The 13,590-nt window shown below is 47.4% G+C and overlaps 1 protein-coding gene across 4 annotated transcripts in view; it reads left to right on the forward strand.

Moving 5' to 3' along the window:
* Positions 1-9,671: 9,671 nt before the first annotated feature.
* CYP4F22 (cytochrome P450 family 4 subfamily F member 22) overlaps positions 9,672-13,590 on the forward strand; it is a 29,358-nt gene continuing 25,439 nt past the window's right edge. For all 4 annotated transcript variants that reach the window (XM_090289844.1, XM_090289845.1, XM_090289847.1 and 1 more), the window contains exon 1: positions 9,672-9,749. The gene's annotated coding sequence lies outside the window, so the exon portion shown is untranslated. The remainder of the gene's footprint in view (positions 9,750-13,590) is intronic.

Consider the following 13,590-nt stretch of genomic DNA (forward strand, 5'->3'; position numbering starts at 1 on the left):
CAATGTGTGTCCTTCTCTGTGTAGCTTGTGTCACTCAGTGTAGTTTTCGAAGTCCATCCATGTTGTAGTGTAAGTGCTTCATTCCTTTCTATGGCTTCCTTCCTATTTATCACTGGATGATGGACCATTTGGGTTGTTTCTGCTTTGGGCTAATGGGACTAGTGCTGCTATGCACATGTGTGAACATGTTGTTGTTTGAGTGTCATTTTCAATTCTTTTGGGTCTATGTCTTGGAGTGAAATTGCTGGGTCATGTGATAATTCTACATTTAACTTTTTGAGGAACTGCCAAATCTCCACCACTTATATTTATACACTTTCTATCTCTGATGTCTCCAAAGCCAGTGAGGAGAGAATTCTAAGTGGGGGATTCTAAGTCCCCATTTTGCAGCCAAGAAAACGGAGGTTGAGAGAGGCGAGGTGGTCCCACGCCATCCTAAGGCTGATGACCACAAGAATAGCTCCCATCTGCTTAGTGACCACTGGGTGCCAGACACTTGCTATAGAGGATCTTAGGCTTGGGTCCCCGAAAGTCTCACCATTGCTGGAATCCAACAGATCTGGGTTTAGCTCCCAACTTGGGCAAGTAAGTGCCTTCCTCCGAGCCACTATCTCTCTCTTTATAAATGATCATGATCAGAGTCTGCTTTATTGTGGAGATTGACCATGGTAATGTAGGCAGAGGATGGTGCCTTTGCTTTACAGGTGAATCAAACAAACAAAACAGTGGCGACTGAGGTTCAGAGGGGTGAAGTAACTTGCCAAAAGTCACACAGCAATTGGTGACCGAATCCAGCTTGCAAGAATTTTTGAAAAGTTTCCTGAAGCTTAACCCCTCTGGAAGCTAGTGAGAAGAAGAGATTCCCAAGGCAGGTCCTCTGCTTTGTTTGCTGCCTGTTGTTTGCTCTTTGGGGAGCTGACCTCTGACAACACAGGATCTTGCTGAATCAGCCTGAGGTGGCCTGTGGTCATAAACCACAACAACTGGTTGCCTGGTGGAAGTCACTTTTGCCCCAACCCACTCACTCCTTTTCTTTGCTGTACAGTTTATATCAGCACAGCCGGAGGCAGGGTGACTTCCTGTGTCCCAAACAGGCCTTGGCCAGGTACTTCCTTGCCTCCACGTGTTGGCTCCCACTGGTCCCTCTGCTCTAGGACACCCTCCCCCCTTTCCTCTCATTTCTGCCTTGTATACACTAGAACCATCATAATCTGATTTTCACCAATACCTATGATCACCTCTCCTAGCAGATTCCCCACTCCAGCCCACTGGCCTATTGCTCCTTGAGGATGCCACCCTCATCAGCCCCAGGGTCTTTGCATTTGAGGCTTTATTTGCTTGCAATGCTCCCATTCATGTCTTCCTATGTGATTCAGGGATTACTTAAACATTACTTCCTCCTAGAATCCTTGATCCGACCCCCTTATCCAAATTAGTTTCCCAGTCCCTCCCTGTGAACTCATCCTACTTGCTACTCCCAGCCAGTTTAGACTTTGCCTGTCTGTCCTCCAGAATGATCTGACCATGAGGATTTCCGGCCCAGGAGCAGGAGGAGTCACTTCCCAGGTGGAGGGCGAGGTCCTTGTGCCTTGGTCCTCCAATTTCCCTACCCATCCCCAGCAGCACCCCCACTTGCCACACTTTCTAGGGCAACACCTCTCCATCTCTCTCCTCAGTTTCTGAGGACCAGGGCCTCTCCTCCTAGCGTCTTCCTCCTCCTTCAGGAATTCTCTCCTTTTCATACATTCCTCCACCCCATCCACTCTTTGCTCTGCACCTATCCCATTTACTAACTTTCTTTTTAACCCCTTTTTCTTTAAAAAATAAAATATGTTTATTGATGAGAGAGAGAGAGAGAGAGAGAAACGTTAATGATTGGTGCCTCTCATACATGGCCCTGACCAGGGATCGAACCTGCAACCTAGGTAATGTGCCCTAACTGGGAATCGAACACCCAGATGTTTGGTGTATGGGACAATACTTCAACCACCTGAGCCACACTGGCCAGGGTTCTATCTCCTTTTTCCTTTTCTCTTGTTCTCCATTGAAAACTCCAGCCTAAATGTGACCCAGGCCAAAAACTTTGCAGTCACTTGTGACTTTTCTTCTCTCTGCATATATATATATGTATCTAAATGGAGCCACTTTAAAACAGAGCCAGAGCTGCCATTCCAGAGGAACTGCCCTGTACATCTTATACCTCAGACATTTGGAATGTTGAAAGGGCAAAATAAGTTTTGGACTGTGCCTAAAGCAGCATTTTGCCCCAAAGAACTGTTTACAAAGATTCCAAGAAAGCAGATATGATGACTACTGGCCTGATGACTACTGGACTTAACATTAAAAACATTGTTTAGAATTAACATCACTGTGTTATGTTATCTGCGCCAATAGAAATGCCTTCCTTCTATTGATGTAATTGTTCTCCTTTCCTTTCTCATAAACATCCCTGAATTAATGATTCCCAAATAGCTACAGTAGTCCCTCTCTATATAGCAGTTCACTTATCGCGGCCTCACTGTATCGCAGGATTTTTTAAAAATATTATATTTAATTATTTATTGCAGATTGTTTGCTATGTCATGGGATTTTGCAGTACTGTATATGTATGTTGTTAAAGTTACGTAGGTTTAAGACTGTAGAATATGTTTAAGAACATAAGTAGTGTTTGTAAAAGTGTGGAAAAGGTTAATAAGGGAGTGGGAAAGGTTAATAAGGGACTGGGAACAGTTTATAAGTGTGTGGGAAGGATTTATAAATACTAAAATAAGTGTAAGGTTCCTACTTCGCAGATTTTCACCTGTTGCGGCGGGGGGGGGGGGGGGCGTGTCTAGAACGTAATACCTGCGATAAGTGAGGGAATACTGTATTCTTATTGATCTTGAACAAACGTTTGTTGCCTCTCATGTTGAAAGGCCATTTTATTTTTAGATTAACATCTCACAACACATCCAGTCTGTCAGCATATTCCATCAGCTCCACCTTTAAAATAAATTCCAAATTCTACCACCTTCCACAACTCTCATCTCAGCACTTCCATTGCTGCTGTGCAGGTCCAAGGCTGCAGCCACCTCCTGCTGCTCTTGTGCCCCCTTCAGTTGGTTCACAATATTGCAGGTAGAGGGAGTCTTAAAACCCAAGTCAGGCCCTATCCCTCCCCGCTCCGACTCTCTGTGGCTCCCCCTTCTCACAGAGGCCTGTGTCCGAAAGATGGAGGTTGGACTGCTGAAGGTGGAAGGCCAGTCAGACTTTAGCCATCTTTGATGTCCAAAGCCCTAGGTCCTCCCAGGGGTCCTTCAGGCCCTGCACAATCTGTTCTGTCACCTCCCCACCCCTGTCTCCTCCTACTCTCCCCCTTGCTTACTCTGCTCAGCCTCCCTGGTCTCTGTGCCCCTTGCCCTGAATGCTCCTCCTCCGGATATCCTCCTCCTTTTTGGCCTCTGCTCAAATATCACCTTCTCTTCTCGGAGAGCCCTTCCTTATTTCCTTATCTTGCTGGACTTCCCTTCATAGTACATATCACATAGAATACCCTCTTTTGTTATGCGTTTTCTAGTTGTGCTTTATGTAACTTCCAGAGAGCAGGAATGTGACCCCTTTTGTTCAGTGTGGAACAGCACCTGGTACACTCTATGAACCCGCTGTTTGTTGAAGCAGTATGTGTTCTCTGCCTGCTGAGGCTGGGTGAAAAACAGGGTATGAGAAAGACCCTGTCTACCTGCATGGAACTCATAGACCCATCCAGGTAGACGGTTGCTAAACAAATCATCCCAAGGCAATTTTGCTGAGACTAAGGATGCACAGGAGATGCGGCTGCATCAAGTATGGGCTTGAACTCAGCCAGCCCAGGGAGTGGGGAGCCCTCAGAGAAAATGGCTTTTGAGCTGAGACACGCAGGATAAGTAGGAGTTAGCTGGGCAGGTGAGAGGAAAAAGAGTTCTAAGCAGAGGGAACAGTATATTCAAAGGCGGCAGAGATGGCCTTGGTGGGTTTAGGAAAAATGGCCACAAGTGGTTGGTGTGTGGCCCTTGAGCAAGAGAGTGGTGAGTAATGAGTTGGAAGGGGCAGTCTGCTCCCACATTCACCCCATGCTTCTGAACTGCTGTTGCCTTTGCTTCAAATCTCTGATATTCCTTGTCTTGTCTCTACCCGTCTGCTCTATATTTTACGTTCTGAGAGGATGACTTGTATGGGCCACTCAACAGGTTTCTTTGCCTTGTGCCTTCTGGTTGGGTTCAGTCAAAGGGGAGCCACAGCAGGTATTAGAGGGAGGGAGGACAATGAGGTCATGGTGTCAATACCTTATCTCCTTTCCTTTATGGTCCATGAAGGTGGCTATGTCCCTAGAATGAAGGTCCACAGCTCCTGCCAGGCAGTCTTCCCCACAAAGCCCTATCTGGTCCAGGTTCCAGTAACTGGTAATACTTTGGCCTCTTGGGACCAGGCCTGAGCCCCAAGGTGTGATGGCTCCTGGCTGTTCCTCACTCCTGTGAGGCTGCACTATCACTTTGAAAATAGTGCTTTTTATCAAACTCTATTCAAATTACCAGAACTCCCTGTTTTCTACCAGAACTCCCTCTTTTTATTTTTTATTGAAGTGAAATTCACATGATATAAGGTTAACCATTTTAAAGTGTACAATTCAGTGGTATTTAGTACATTCATGATGTTGGGCAACCATCACTTCTATCTAGTTCCAATTTTTCTCATCACCTAAAAAGGAGACCTCATACGCCTTTCCCCTGGATTTGGGCTTCACTCCTCATTTCTCCTTCCAGCGAGCCCCTGGCAACCACTAGTCTGCTTTCTGTCTCTATGGACTTTCTGTTCTGGGCATTTCATGTCAATGGAATCACACAATGTGTTTTTTTTGTTCAGCTTCCTCACTCAGCATGTTTTTGAGGTTGATCCAAATTGTAGTGTGTGTCGGTGCTTCATTCCTTTTTATGGCTGAATAATATTCCATTGTGCGGATGGACCACATTTGTTCATTATTTCACCTGTTGGTGGACACTTGGCTGGTTCCACATTCTGGTGACTGTGAACAGTACTGCTATGAACACCGTGTATGTGTATCTGTCTGAGTCCCTGTTTTCAGTTCTTTTGGGTATATACTAGAAGTGGAATTGCTGGGTCATATGGTAATGGTATGTTTCAGTTTTTGAGGAACAGCAGCTGCACCATTTTACATCCCCATCAACAGTGTATGGTGGGATCTCTCTCTCTCTCTCACCAACCCCCTCTTTATCTCTATCCCTAAAAGTCTGCCATGATCTTCTGGTGCCCAAGAAAAGCCCTTCCCTCACCCCAGCCATGCGCCACCTTTTTCCACTTCCAGATCTCTTTCTGGGGTGCCATCTTCCTAATCTAGCCATGCCTCCACTTCTTATCTTCACACTCTGATCTTAGTCCATTGGGCACAGGGGATGGTACCTATCACCACTCTTTCTTAACCTTCTGGATGTGGCTATCTCCACCTTCAATGACAGGCCTCTGCCTGTCCTCTCCCTAAATACAGCTTCTGTCTCCCCACCCTCTTTTATGTCCCCCTCCCTTCCCAAGTGACCTTACTGACTCACTCTAGGGTATCCATTGTCTTCCCAATCAGGTGACTCAGAGACACACTTTCCAGGATGGGCTCAGCTGCCTCCTAGGTGTTTCCCTGAATGACCCACAGGCCTTTTAGACTCAAGGTAACCCAGAGTGTCCCAACCTCGGCACTGTTCACATTTGAGGCCAGATCATTCTGGGGTGCGGGTGTCTTATGCACTGTAGAGTGTTGAGCAGCATCCCTGGCTTCTACCAACAAGATGTCAGTAGCACTTCTTCCTCCACAATGTGACAACCAAATTAACTCCAGATGTCCCCTGGGTGAGAACCTCTAAAATAGCCCACATCAAATGGCAAATTTGAAGTGCTGAAGTTTGTCCAGACTAAGCTGTGTGCCAATCACGAGACTGAGCACCCTGTAACCACCACCTCATCTTGTGATCAGCTCCTCTATTTTATCTGTATGAGATGGTGATTCACAGTGATCATGTGACTTGACCAAAGTCAAACGGACAGGAAGCCTACCTTCAGTGACTCCTCATCCCCAGGCCCTTTAATTTGTTTCCGCTTCCATCTTTGAGGGCAGAGAAACTGGGCTGATACCCTCTTCTCTCTTCCTCTGCTCCGTGGAACCTCCCATCCAGTCAGACACCAATGAGGACGTCCCCCACATCCCTAAAACAATTTGCACCCTTAAAAAATTCAGTAATCACTAATGTATTTTAAGACAAATCAGTCAAAAAGTGGCTCCTCCCATGCTCAAGCACCATCTGTGGCTCCCCATTGCCCACCAGATCAACCCTTAGCCACTGGGATTGGCCTTCAAGACCCTTCACATCCACCCCTGCACCCCTCCAGCCTCCTTGACTCTCACACCCCCAGGCCAGGGAAAGCCATCTGCCCAGCCACACCCTCGGGTTTGTCTGTGTCTGAGCTCCACCCCCTCTCCCACACCTGTTGAAATCCAACCTCTCCCTGAAGTACCAGCTCAGATGTCACATCCTTCACGTAGCCTTTCCTGGCCTCCCTTCTGCCTCCTCCAAACAGCAAAGCTTCAATTATTTGTATCATCTCTTCTTCACCTGGAAACACTGCCCGCTCCCAATCTGGCCAAGGGACACCACCAAGTGAGGGGACATTACTGAAATGAAGAGTCCAAGTTTACCACCTGCTAAGGAAACAGGGCATCTCACCCTTGTTTTCAGATTCTCTCTTTAAGGTGTGAGCCCTTTGCTTCTTGTTTTCTAGAATTTGGGAAAGATTGGTGCCCTAATATTTCAAAACTCAGATTTAGAGATCTTGAGCTCTTCTTCCATCTTTGTTAACTCAGACAGATGGTGTCTGTTTCTGAAATTTCAACCATTCACAGTCCTCTGTCATCATGTTTGTCTTATCTGTTGATGATGTTTCTATTACTAAACAGTTTCATTTCAGTGGTCTTCCTGTTAAGCCTTATTTATTTAAAACATTTATATCATTGTTATAGGATCAAGAATGTGTTCTTTACTCAACAAACTAAGTCTCATTTAACATAAATACATAAAATAGGAAATGTTCCTCTATGTGCTGTCTAAAATTACCAGGCTTAACAGCTGAGGATACTTGTATTAGACTATGGGAACCAGCCACAGTATTTTCTGGGAGGTTCAGACTTGTGAAAATTCATTTTATTTCATTCACTCATTCATTCATTCATTCATTCATTCAACATTTATTCTCCCCCTCCAACTTCACTGAGGTACAGTTAGTTGACAAATAAAAATTATATATTTAACGTGTACAATATGATTCAATATTCATTCTCACTATTCAGGTTTCAACAAGGAAGAGACATGATACCCCACCTCAGATAGCAGCATTCCCTTGACCCCATCACAAAACCCTGTGCTAGGTCCCTCTAAACTGATGGACATTTTCTGAGAGATATGTTTCCTTATTTTCTGTTTTCCCCACCTAAGTCTCCATTCCATGAAGACAGGGATTTGGTTTTTCTTTATTCTCTGCTATATATTCTCATGCTTGGAGTGCAGTGGCCACTGGTATAAATTTATTATGAGCTGAGCACTGCCCAGGCTCATACCAGCTGATCTGGGGTTCCACCTTCATGGTGGCCCTAGTCTCAGGGGGAGAGAGAGCCAGGCTAACACAAGACTTGCCTGACCAAAGGTTGCACGTGGATAGGCTGGAAGGCCACTGCTTTCTCTGAACTGAGGAGGCAGAGCACGGAATTAGCAATCGGGATTTGCTGGTGAGGGGAAGCCTGGAAACTCCATTAGGTAGTCAGCACTTACCTTGTGCCTACTGTGTGCTAACATACAAAAGTGCTTCTTACACCTTGAAGTGGGGTTTGTCCACCTTGACACTGTTGACATCTGGGACAGGATTACAATCTGTTGTGAGAGGCTGTCCTGTGTGTTGTAGGGTGTTTAGCAGCATCCCTGGCCTCTACCCACTAGAGCCCCATAACACCCCCACTCCCAGATGTGATGACTTAACCTGTCTCCAGACATTGCCCAATGTCCCCTGGCGGGGGGCGGAGGAGGGGGACGACAATTGCTTTAAGTGAGAAATGCTGTACTAAAGTGTTACAACAACCTTCTGAGGTTCACAGTGAGTATGTGATGGAGCTATTTGAACCCTCTGCTTCCAGAGTCCATGCTCTAACCACTGTGTGACATGGCTTTGCTTTTGGACTTGGCTCCCAGGCTCTGGGCTGAGAGTTCAGCACTGCTCTGGACCTGACCAGCCCTGAGGGCAGACGTCCCATCTGGTTGGCTCACCTGCCAAGCAGGCACCAAGTCTATAACAGCATCCAGAATTTATTTTTGATAAATCAAAAGACTTTGGAATAGCCATCCTGGGAAAAAATATCTGCACTTCTTTTCTTCAGTTTATTTATGGTTTATTTACTGTAGTTTTCTTCTCTTTTTTAAAAGTATTTAAAAGTTTTTAAAATTGATTTTAGAGAGAGAGTGGAGGGGAGGAAGGGAGACATCGATTTGTTTTTCCACTTATTCGTGTAGTCATTGGCTGATTCTTGTAGGTGCCCTGACCTGGGATTGATCCCACAACTCATTGTTTTCTCATAGCTTCAGGATTCTCAGTGTTTGACCTGGCCCCTGCCTAGACCCAGACAGTCACACCTCTCCTTGATCCTGTGCTTCAGTTTCCCCAGATGGGCCTGCAATAATAGTTGGAGCCTTTGCTCTCTCTAGTCCCCTGTGTTTTTTTTATCCCCTTTGACAGATTATTTCCTGGGCATATGGTTTGCTCGGCCCTGAGGAGATAATGGGGAGCCAGAGGCCAGCTGTGAGTTCTCCCATCTGCCTGCCCACTTGCCCAGGTCAGCCAGCCAGCCACCCACCCACCAATCCAAGAATGGTATCTCTGTATCACATCCGGAGGTGGGGCTGACCCTGTCTGGACACATCTGGAGCAGATGGGCTGGCCAACGACAACAGTAGGATCAAGGGAGGGTCAATGTGGCAGGCATTGGGTGGGTGGGTGGGTGGGTGGGAGGAGCAGACGCAGAGTCTGGTGCTGCTTGTGGAGGCCAGAGGTCTTCCTGGAGGGAAGACCTGAAGAGCCCCAGGGGGTGGGGTGGACACAGGATCCAGAGGGAGCAGAAGGGCTGGTTCCCAACAGCTGGCGGAGTCTGGGGATTATTGGTGGACCCAGAGGAGGCTCCTGGGGGGCCCTGGGAGTCAGGACTGCTGGCTTAGGGACCCCTGTCCAAGCCTGGGAGCAGGCCCTGAATGGGGGCCATGAGGAGTGCTGGTATGGTAGGAGGGTGTTCAGGGAGGAGGCAAGAGGAGGATCTGGGTGCTAATGGGAGCCAGGCAGGAGAAGGAGGGCAAGGAAGGAGTCGGGGCGTTTGCCGTTTCTGGGTGTCCCGGTCTTTGCATGTCAGTATGTCTCTTTCGCTCTCTGAGTCTTTCTCTCCACCTCTCCATCTGTCATTCTTCCCAACTCAATCCTTGCGTCTTTTCTGTCACTTTCCTCGTGCTTCCCTAACTTTGTCTAGCTCAGTTCCTAGGAGCCGCGCCTAGGTCTCCGCCCAGAGGCCGGGGGCGGGCCGGGGGCGGGCCTCGCGACGCGGCCGGGCGGGGTTAAAGGGCCGCGCCGCGGGACGGCGCGGTCAGAAAGGAGGTGGCGGTGGGGTGGATCCGGACTGAAGGCCTGAGGCCGATACTCGAGGGGTGAGTGCATCCGGTAATGTGTGTGTGCGTATGTTGTGGGGGGTCAAGGTGGGGGTAACCTGAGCGCGCCCTTCTCTGGAACCCGAGGCGCACGGGCTCCCTGGCTTACTAGGACAAGAGCAAGTGTATGCGCGGCCGCCTCGTGGGTCCCCAGGACCCAGGATGCGGCTGCTTGTCCAGGACCCTCAGGTTAGGGGGATATGCTGTAGTCCCGACGGTCGCTACGTTTGAGCGCGGATTTTTCCGTTCGCGCCGAGGAGTCCTAGGTATATCCTTCCTGGGTGTCCCTGGTTGGTAGGGTCCTTGAGAAGACCTTCTCTCCCCATCGGGACATCTCAGACGGGTCCAAGCCCTGCCGTGTGATGCCTCCTTAGGGCTGATTGGGGTCGGTGGGATTTCACTGTCTTAAAAGTGGGGATGTTCGTACCACACGAGCGACTTCATGCTCTGCTCTGGCTGCCTTCAGGTCTCTCCACAACCTCTGCACCCCGCCCCCCCGCTCCCCCCTCCTGCCATGACAGGCACAGGACCACTGAATGCCCCTCTGTGAAAACAGAGTGTCCTCCACAGCCCCCAGAGTGAGTGGTGTGAGGCCCTGCAGTTGATCCTAGCTGATGTTTGTTGGATACCGGTGACACGAAGCTCTCTGGTGTCCCAGGGACCAGGCTCTCACCCCTTGGACTGTGCAAGGGGGCTGAGGCCCACCAACTGGGGAATATCAGGCTGGAGGTGGGAGGAAGACAGGGGGACAGTGGGTGAGCTGGGATTTGAACAAACCAGCCTTGTGTAACCCCAACATCCTGGGCACTTTCTAATGGCCCCGGCCTCTCTGTATAGCCCAGGTTGGGTTTCTAAGTGGTAACATTAGCTCTGGGCTGGTGGCCGGCGGTGACCTGGGTTGATTTCTGCAGAGGGGCTTGGATGACTCAGGAGTCATTCACAAAATGGGACCCTTCCTCTCCTCTCTGACAAGATTTGGGCCCAATTCTACAAATCCTAGGTGGCTGGGTAACAATACTGAATATGATGGTGGCACTAACAACAATGAGAGAGATCTTTAATCAGGGCTTACTGTGTGCCAAGCACAGAGCTGAGCACATTAAAAATTCTGTGTTGTCATCACAGCTTCATGAAGTACGTAATATGGTCCCTGTCTTACTGAGGAGGAAATTGAGGCTCAGAGAGGTACAGCACTACCCTGAGGTCACACAGTGGAGCTTTATAGAATCTTCTCTAAGTCTCACATTTAAGTGTGGCAACACTTGCTCCGGATGGTGCGCAGAGACAACAGCAGCCCTGGAATAATGTAGATTACTATTGGTAGTTTTTAAACTTCTTTTTCTGTCAGGATCTCCTACAATATGCCCAAAGCTGCAGTGAGACTCTCCCCTTCCCACGCCAATTTGTCAACTTGGACTTGCCCTCAGAACTGCCCACCCAAGTTCTTTCTCAGGCCTTCTGGGTCCTGGCACATTAGGAGAGTATGAGTCTTTGGTGGGGCAGCACTTTGGCATAGAGGGGTCAAGGAGGTGCCATGAGCCAGGATGGGGCAGGCTGTCTTGACCACAGGCTTCAGGAGGGAGTAGAGAGCAGACTTGGATGTGAGGCCATGGGGCCAATGTCATGCGCTTGGCTGTCAGGCTGCTGGTGAGTCCCAGCACCTGTGGTTCAAGGAGAGGAAGATAAGTGGTATCCAGCAGGTCAGGGTCTCTGTCCTGCATTCCTTCTTAGGAGCCCACACACCTTGTATGACTAGTCCTCGACTGGCGGCTGGAGGCTGGGCTAACCTGACAAACCAGCGCTCCATGGGCGTGGGCCTCAGAGCCACTGGCACCTCCATCTCCAGATAATTTGGGGCCTTAGCAGGGCTGCCTGCTAAGCTACCTCTGCCAGGGCAGGGCTGCTGGGTGCCCTGCCTGGTGTCTGGGATGTGACTGGGGGCTGGTGCAGAGAGGAGTGGGCGGGCTGGCCTCCCACAGCATCTGGAGTGTCAGTTTTGAGTTTCTCTCACTTCTATAAAATAGTAAGCAACAGGAAATAGGAATAATGGCTAAAATTTTGCGTGCTACCAGCTATGCCTCATCTCGCTGAAGTGTCCCAAACAACCTTAACAGATAGGTCCTGCTATCAGTAATCCATTTTCCAGATTGGTAAGTGGAAGCTGAGAGTGGGGACTCAACTCACTCAAGGCTGTTTTATTGGGGAGGAGCAGAGTCAGGATTTGAACTCAGGCTTGTTTGAGCCAAAATCGCACATTGTGAAGGATGATACCATCTCCAAACAACTTTTCATTTTATTTTTATTTATTTAAGTTGAAGTGTAGTATATGTAGAGGAAAATGCACATTTTAGAACTGGACAGTTCAGGAGTTATTGCAGGAAAACTGCCTGTACCCCAGAACATGCCCCTCACCACTAATTAACGCATCTTAACTCATTTTTCATTAATTTCAACGAATTAATTTTTAAATAGACTTTATTTTGTAGAGCAGTTTTAGATTTATAGAAAGAAAGAAAGAAAAAAAAGACAACATGCCAGAAGTACAGAATTCCAACACACCATTTCAACCTACAATTTTACATTATTAACTAATGTCTTGCATTAGTGTGGTGTAACTGTTACAGTTGATGAACCAATATAGACACATGATTATTAACTAAAGTCCATAGTTTACGTTAGAGTTCACTCTCTGGGTTGTACAGTCAACCCATTAATTTTATTTAAACAAAAACAAAAAACCGTTTTGAATGGGCAGTATGTGCTCATGGTATAAAAAATCAAAAACTCCCCCAAAATGAAGTGGGAAAGTTAAGTCTCCTTTCCACCCCTGCCCCCAGTCCTTCCAGGTCACTTCTAGAAGTAGCACCGTGAGGACACATGAATCCTCAAAACACTTTTTGTCTTAAAAAATTTGAGGCACAATTCACCTAATGTAAAATAACTTTTTAAAAGTGAACAATGCAGTGGTATTTAGTACATTCACATGTTGTGCAACCACCACCTCTATTTTATTTGAAAACATTTCTATCACCCCAAAAGGAGACCCCATCCCCATTAGCAGTCACTCCATTCCCATCCCCCAGCCCCTGGCAACCACCAGTCTGCTTTCTGCCTATGGATTTTCCTGTTCTGAACATTTCATATAAATGGAATCCTACACTATGTGACCTTTTGTGTCTGGCTTCTTTCACTCAGCATGATGTTTTCAGGTTCATTCATGCTGCACCATATACCAGGTTCATCCATTTCATGGCTGAATAATATTTCATTGTATGAATAGACCACATAGTATTTATCCATTAATGAGTTGAAGGCCATTTGGGTCATTTCCGCCTTTTGGCAATTGTGAATAGTGCTACTATGGATATTTTTACACAGTATTTGTTTGAGTCTCTGTTTTTTATTCTTTTGTGTACACAAAAAGTTTCCAGTCATGGAGTATGAAAAATAGAGACATTTATTGAAGAAGATACAAGATACAAGAAACATTGTACTTAAGACAATGACACTTCAGTCCCCTTCAAAGTAGGCACCTTTGGGACCTCACACAGTTCTCCCAATTGCCATCAGCTGTCCCGTCATATTTTCCTGAATCTCATCAATGGTCTGAAATCTCTTCCCTTTCAAAGGTAATTTTGTTTTTGGGAAAAGCCAGAGGTCCCAGGGCATCAAATCTGGGCTGTAGAGGGGCTGAGTCACCTGGGTGATTTGATGTTTCGCAAAAAAACTGCACGAGACGTGATACATGAGTGGGTGCGTTGTCGTGATGAAGCTGCCAAACACCAGTTGCCCATAGCTGCGGCCTTCTGAATCATCCGAATAGTTTCTGTGGAGGAATATT

The sequence above is a fragment of the Furipterus horrens genome, unplaced genomic scaffold (genome assembly GCF_987537825.1).
Source record: "Furipterus horrens unplaced genomic scaffold, mFurHor1.1.pri manual_scaffold_10, whole genome shotgun sequence".
NCBI classification, from domain to species: domain Eukaryota; kingdom Metazoa; phylum Chordata; class Mammalia; order Chiroptera; family Furipteridae; genus Furipterus; species Furipterus horrens.